Source organism: Lissotriton vulgaris, chromosome 9, assembly GCF_964263255.1.
Source record: "Lissotriton vulgaris chromosome 9, aLisVul1.2, whole genome shotgun sequence".
NCBI lineage: Eukaryota > Metazoa > Chordata > Amphibia > Caudata > Salamandridae > Lissotriton > Lissotriton vulgaris.
In genome coordinates, this window is record NC_141697.1 from 1,237,243,281 (window position 1) to 1,237,250,285 (window position 7,005).

General features: G+C 51.9%; 1 pseudogene; it reads left to right on the forward strand.

The window, feature by feature from the left end:
- The first annotated feature begins 5,193 nt into the window (after positions 1–5,193).
- LOC147693151 (uncharacterized) lies at positions 5,194–6,674 on the forward strand (annotated as a pseudogene).
- Positions 6,675–7,005: the final 331 nt, after the last annotated feature.

A 7,005-nucleotide genomic window follows, 5' to 3' on the forward strand; every position in this document is an offset into this window, starting at 1 on the left:
TGACGAGGAGCCTGTGAGTCCATGATCACACTGAGGGACCAAGTATACGTCAAGGACCGTTACCCAGGCAGCAAATTCCGACTCCCATTTGAACACCAACCCTGGACAGTCACCCGCCGGACCGGCACCATGGTGACAGCCCAGAGGGGAGCGGAAACAGTTACCAGAGACATCTCATTCTTCAAGAAGGCCCACCAGAGCAATTCCCCGAGGACCGTGCAGCCCAGCCAGAGTCCACAACCAGGAGAGAGAGAGGAGCCAGAGACGGACCAGTACATCTCGGAGGAAGAAGGCCTGATGGACCACGACACCTCTCCGTCTCCAGCCACTCCTGAAAACAGGATGTCGAGCCCCTCCCCTCTGGCTGGAGGAAACGTCACCCCAACTTCGGGAACACCGAGGGCGGTGGTGTCCTGGGGTGGACAGACCCGATATGGACTGCAGCGAAATCCAGCTCCCTCCTCCCAGCTTACTGCCTACCTGGTAGATTGAAGCCTGGAATGAACACTCACAGACTGGTAACAGATCCATCGTTTTATAATTTAATGTAATGCTTATGTTAGTTTGTTTTTGATAAAGGTTAGAAGGAATGTAGTGTTCCGGGGCGCATAGACAGCGGTCTAGATGACCCGCGCCTCCGGAGCGTCCCTGCGCTGACGTGTGACGTCAGACGCAGGCGGCTATAAATAAAGAGGCATGGCTACGGCGAGGCAGTCGGAGCAACGTGTAGACAGCAACCTCGGCTCCTGGTTTCATTAGCGTAATGCGGCCGCTTCCATAGCGCTAGCTCAAGTACAAACGCTACCCTTGCTTCTCTGGGAAGAATGCCGTGCCGTGCCACTGATACTGTTATGGCTTTTTAACTGGTGCAGTTTTATTTATCTATAGTCTTTCATGATATATTTATCGAAATAAAGACTTTTTGAAATTGAAATTGAAATGGAACCATAGAAGCGCCTGGAAGCAAGGTGCAGAGACAGGCACGAGGAGGAGCTGTCCAGTCATTCTTCAATAGGCCGGGCTTTAGAACCAGATTCCTTACAGATTCAATTGGATTTTGAGCGTTTTCAAAAAATGTCAGCAATTCCAGCCCCGAGAGTCGATCATAGGAGGCTGCTGCTCCAGGGAACATACTTTTAGGAAGTTAAAAATAGAACTTGGACCGCGGTCCCTGGCTTAAAACAAGCCCCAGACCCCCCAGTGTTGGCATGCCAGGCAGCCGGGGCCCCTTCCGCCAGGCGTGCCAGGCATGAGGAAGCAAGCCACGAGTATTAGACAACAAGTGTTTTGTTTGCTGTTCTCGAAACCACTTTTATACAGATGTAATTAAGGTACAAGGTGGTTGTAGATGGAACGCACTGCCAGGGCCGGTTGACACGCCTGTGGAGTGAGCGCCCTCTACGGGCTGTGATGAAAACTGCACCAGTTAGACACATTTCTTTAATTTTGTGCATGAGAAAGGAAGTGCTCTCTGCCTGGCCGACCGTCCCTGCCTCCTGCGGTGTGTTATTAAAGGGGCGTTTCACTCAAAGGAGATGGGGGAGACTTAGCGTTCCAGGGACAAACCCCAACTATTAAGTGTAGCCTCAAAGATGGTCAATAATCACAATTTGTAATACATTGAAAGTGACGTTTACAGTGTCTCTACCTTGCATCACATTGTAATATGTTTTCTTCAGTTTTATATAGAGTAAACTCGACTCACGGATTTGGAGTGCTTTACATGAGCACCAGTTACATTACACAAGGTCACCTTTTTTTTGGGGGGGGGGGGGCGAGTCTATCCTCAGATCAGCAGAAACCTTCACACACCCAAACATGACAGCACCACAGCAGTTTGTGTGGCTTGGCAGTTCGGGCTGGACTATTCCCATGAGCCACAGGGACAGACTGATTTGCATATGGCCATGTCTGCACTGGGGTGGCAGAGTGGGCTAAAGAACGGTGATGGATTAAACCCAGATCTCTTGACTGGGTGTGAGTGTTTGATTGATTCAGATGCTCCGTCCACCACCACCACCTTTTGTACCGCTTTTGGCCGCCATAAGTGTGGCAGGGTATTCTCAGACGTGAGTCCCTTGCTCACTTTGCCACTGGATTCAAGCAAGCTGGGCTGAAGAGCTGGAATGCCAGAAACCGGTCCTCGGAAGCCTTTTTCCGGTCCAGGGAAGACATGGCTTGGCAGTTTGGGCTGGACTGCTCCCATGAGGCACAGGGTCAGACTGATTTTCATATATCCATGTCTGAACTGGGGTGGTAGAGTGGGCTAAAGAACCGTGATGGATTAAACCCAGATCTTTTGACTGGGTGTGAGTGTTTGATTGATTCAGATGCTCCGTCCATCACCACCCCCTTTTGTACCGCTTTTGGCCGCCATAAGTGTGGCAGGGTATGCTCAGACGTGAGTCCTTTGCTCACTTTGCCACTGGATTCAAGATAGCCTGGCTGATGAGGGCTGTAAACTCTAAACCGGTTCCACCACAACCAGAACGCGCCCAAGCCCAAGCAGGACACCGCCAAGGTCCCGAAGACACAGACACCCAACGATACCATCCCTAAGCCCGGTAAGCACAGTGAGCCGATAGAGACTCCCACCCCAACTGCCACTGAGGACCCGGAGGAAGGTGCTTGGATAACACAGGAGCGCAGGAAAAGGAGACACTCAACGGACTCTGAAGGAGCAAGCAAGAGACCCTTGAGCACCCACAACCCCTACTCCGCGCTCGAGTATCCAGAAGAAGAAATGCAGCCGGACCAAGACACCCCGAATGAGCAACTCAAGCAAGTGACGGAAGTGCTGAGGGAGATGAGGGTGCTGGCAAACTCCATGGAAGCGTCCCCACCCCCATCGCCAACAAGAGAAGAAGAGGATGAGACCACCATCGAGGGCCAGGAGCAAGACCTGCCTGTCACTCCAGAGGAGGCAGACCACGAGCCCAGCCAAGAGGGTGGAGCAGCCATCGTGCAACAACGAGCAACAGCCGCAGAGCAGAAAGGCCCAGTACAAGAGACCCGACAGGAGGCTGAACCAGCCCTGTATGTAGCCTTGTCGAATGTATTTGTAACCAATTGTTTTGACTTGATGATTAGTCTTTAAGTATTTATTTTACTCTTAAAAACTAATTAACGATAGCTATTTCATTATTTTCTGTAAATGCCAGAAGTATTAGAGACAGGCTCAGATGTGCTAGTACTTTGAGTTTTCTTGCCAGCCAGGAGCGTGATGTGTACATGATTCAGGAATGCTCCATCCCCTTTGCAACATCATACGCACACCTAGAACAGCAGTGGACACTAGGGCCTTCCTTTTGGTCTGGGGGGAACAGCAGTAGGGCTGTGGGAGTGGCTACCTTAGTCAGAGGAAGGCGTTTGCCGATGGACTCAGTCACCGAGCTGGAGGGCGGCAGGGCTCTTGTCATCGATGGTTCGTGGGCAGGAGAGAAAGTTAGACTCATCAACGTGTACGCCCCTTCTGACGTAGGCGAGCGATGGGAGCTGTTTCAGCACCTCAGGCCACAGTTGGTCACCTCAAGACCAATTTTGATGGGTGGGGACTTCAACTGTATTCTAGAAGCAGGTGGAAGATGTGTGGCCAGGGCTGGGGAAGGATGGATGGATGACACTGTGAGACTACTGGTAGAGATGGTGGGTGAGGCCTCCCTGACAGACGTCATTGGGACCATGGGGGCGGATTCCAGGAATTTCACCTGGAGTCGCCCTGATGGTTCCTTGCACTCCAGGATAGACTTCATCTTCACCTCTCAATCAGTGAAGCTCAAGCAACATTAAATGGTGATAGTTCATTTCTCTGACCACAGAGCTATCCACTTCCAAGGGGAACTGACGGGCAAGTTCCTGACAGGTGCAGGCATTTGGAAACTGAATAGCTCTCTGCTGGAGAAAGAGGGTGTGATGGAGGTGTTGAGGGAGACAGACACCCAGTGGCAGGCCATGAAAGACACATTCGACTCCATAGGGAAATGGTGGGAATGGGTCAAAGGCAGGCTCCAGGATTTTTTCAAGAATGTGGGCAGGCAGGTTGAAAGGGGGAGAAAGAGGGAGTTCAGTAGACTACAGCAAGAGCTGCAAGAACTGCACGACCTCCAACTCCGGGGATGGGACGTCATGAGCCCCCTGGAGGAAGTCAAGAAAGATCTGAGCGAGCACTTTCACGATGAATCCAGGAGGATAATTTTTCCGTTCCAAGGTGGAGAACTTGGAGAAGGGGGAGAAATGCAACTCCTTCTTCTTTAAGAAAATCCACTCTGCGCACACCCCTCTGGTTCAACTGCGCAAGAAGGAGGGGACCCTCTGTGACACAAGGGAGGACATTAGGAAGGTAGTGACAGATTTCTATGAGGAAGAGGGAGACCAGGCAGAAAAGGTTTGTCTGGTATCCCAAGAACTGTTTCCCCAACAGTGAGAGGAGCCCTAAATGCCCCCCTGACTTTGGACGAGCTGCACCTTGCAGTGAAATCCTTCAAGTCAGGAAAGACACCAGGTAGTGACGGTCTCCCAGTCGAGTTCTATGCCTCACTGTGGGTCCTAGTGGGACCGGATCTCCTGCAGGTGTATGAGGAGATGGAGAGGGAGGGAATCATGCCCCACACTCTGAAGGAGGGAATGATTGCTTTCTTGTATAAACATAGGGGGGAGAGATGTGACCTAAAGAACTGGCGTCCCATCTCTCTCCTGAATGTAGACTACAAGATCCTTGCAAAGACAATAGTGAACAGACTGAGGGGCGTCATGGGAGAGTTAGTACACCCAGACCAAACCTGTGGGGTCCCGGGGTGCAGGGGCGCAGATAGCCTGGCACTGATAAGGGACACGATCCCGCACATCACGGACCGCAAGATCCGGGCTGCCCTGGTCTGTCTAGATCGGGAGAAGGCATTCAACCGAGTTTCCCATGAGTTCATGGAGAGGGTACTGCACGGTTTTGGACTGGGGAAGTGCTTCTGCGGTTACGTTAAAGTAATGTATAAAGACATCTTCAGTTCAGTCATTGTAAATGGTTGTAAAACAGACCCCTTTCCTTTCAGGTCTGGGGTAAGACAAGGCTGCCCGCTCTCGCCACCTCTGTTTGTTTTGGTTATAGAGCTTCTTGCTGAATACATAAGGAAGAACCCAAACATCAGAGGGATCCTGACACCCGGCGACGCGAAGAAGGAGGTCAAGTGTTCGCTGTACATGGACGATGTCACCCTCTTCTGCGCAGATGGAGAATCAGTCAAATCCCTGCTGGAGGCGTGCACAGACTTCGGCAAGGCATCAGGGGCGAAAATCAATGTGGACAAGTCACAGGCCAAACTCTTCGGGCGATGGGACCTCTGCAACAAGCCTCTCCCCTTCCCCATCGAGGCAGGACTGATGAAGATCCTCTGCGTCTGGTTTGGAGGACCAGGGGCAGCAGCGAAGAGCTGGAACGAATGCTTGGCCAAGGTGAAGCAGAAACTGGGCCTCTGGAGCCTGAGAAACCTGAGCATTGAAGGGAAGGCTCTGGTGCTCAGGAACGACGCCCTGCCCGTGCTGCAATATGTGACACAGGCCTGGCCACTCCTGGCCAACGTAGCACGGGCCATAAACAGCATGGTGTTCCATTTCGTCTGGCACTCGAGGATAGACAGGGTGAAACGGTCGGTCATGCACAAGGAACACCGCAAAGGGGGGAAGGCAGTCCCCGACATCCCAACGATCCTCAGGGCTTTCTTTATGTGTGGCTGCGTCCGAATAACCCTGTTAAATGTGAACAAGGACCACTCTTCCTACAAAGTCTTCCACTTTTTCCTTCTCCCGGTGTGGAGACGGCTGGGATGGGATAAGTGGGAAAATGCAGTGACCTTCAACAGGAACCTCCCATGGTACTACAGGGAGGTGGGAAAGTTTGTAGGTGAATTTGGGCTGAACTGTGTCACTCCTTGCCTTTGGAAGCCCAAGACAATCCGCAAACTGATCAGGACCAGGGGCACCACCGAACCAGTGAGCGACCTGCCCCAGCAACGGCAACGCACGTGTGGGGGAATGTATCCTCCCCAAGTCTGACCAACAGACACAAGGACATAGCATGGATGCCTGTGAAGGGGGGCCTGCCAGTGAGGTCCTTCATGCACAGCAGAGGCCTGTTCCAACACAGGAACTGACCAAGGGGATGCCCCGCAGAGGAATCTGCACACCATCTCTTCTGGGCCTGCCCCTTTGCCCAGAGACTAAGGGCTGCCTTACGACAAGAACTGCTAGCCCTCACCCCCTAAGAAAACATTACTGAACAGTCCATGCTGTATGGGCTGTTTCCAGGGACACACACAGAGAAGGCTATCCAGGGGTGCTGGGGGCTCCTCTGCTGTATAAAGGACATTCTCCTGTTCGCCAGGACCCGCCTGGTGACCAATGGAGAGGTGGTGAACCGAGAAGGGTGCCGCAGGATGGTGCTCAGCCTGCTTAGAGACTATGCAGCCATGGACAAGAAGGAAAGTGAGGAGGAGAAAAGAACTGTGACTAAACCCCCCCCCCTACCCAACTGGTCTCTTTTAAGTGGCGGCCCCATTAAAAACTGCAAACGCTATCTGCAGACATTTCTGAACCCCAAATTGATGACTTGTAAATGTTTAAATGCATTGATTAAAAAGTTAAAGTGGACTGCCTTCCCTAAGGGGGAGGTACCACTTCTTTGAAAACTATGTATCGCAAACTTTTAAGCACTTAATAAAAGTCTTTGCCCCCCCCAAAAAAACGGTCCCAGGATACTAGTTTCCAGTCCATTATCTCCTTGTGTTTGCTTTATTCGCCCTAAGTTGGCAGGGTATGCCCAGACGTGGCTCCCTTGCTCACTTTGCCACTGGATTCAAGCTAGCCTGGGTGATGAGGGGTGATACCCTTAAACCGGTCCTCGGAAGCCTTTTTCCGGTCCAGGAAAGACCTGGCTTGACAGTTCGGGCTGGACTGTTTCCATGAGGGACATAATGAGCACTGTGCAAGTATGGAGAAGGTCTTGAGTATTTTAAA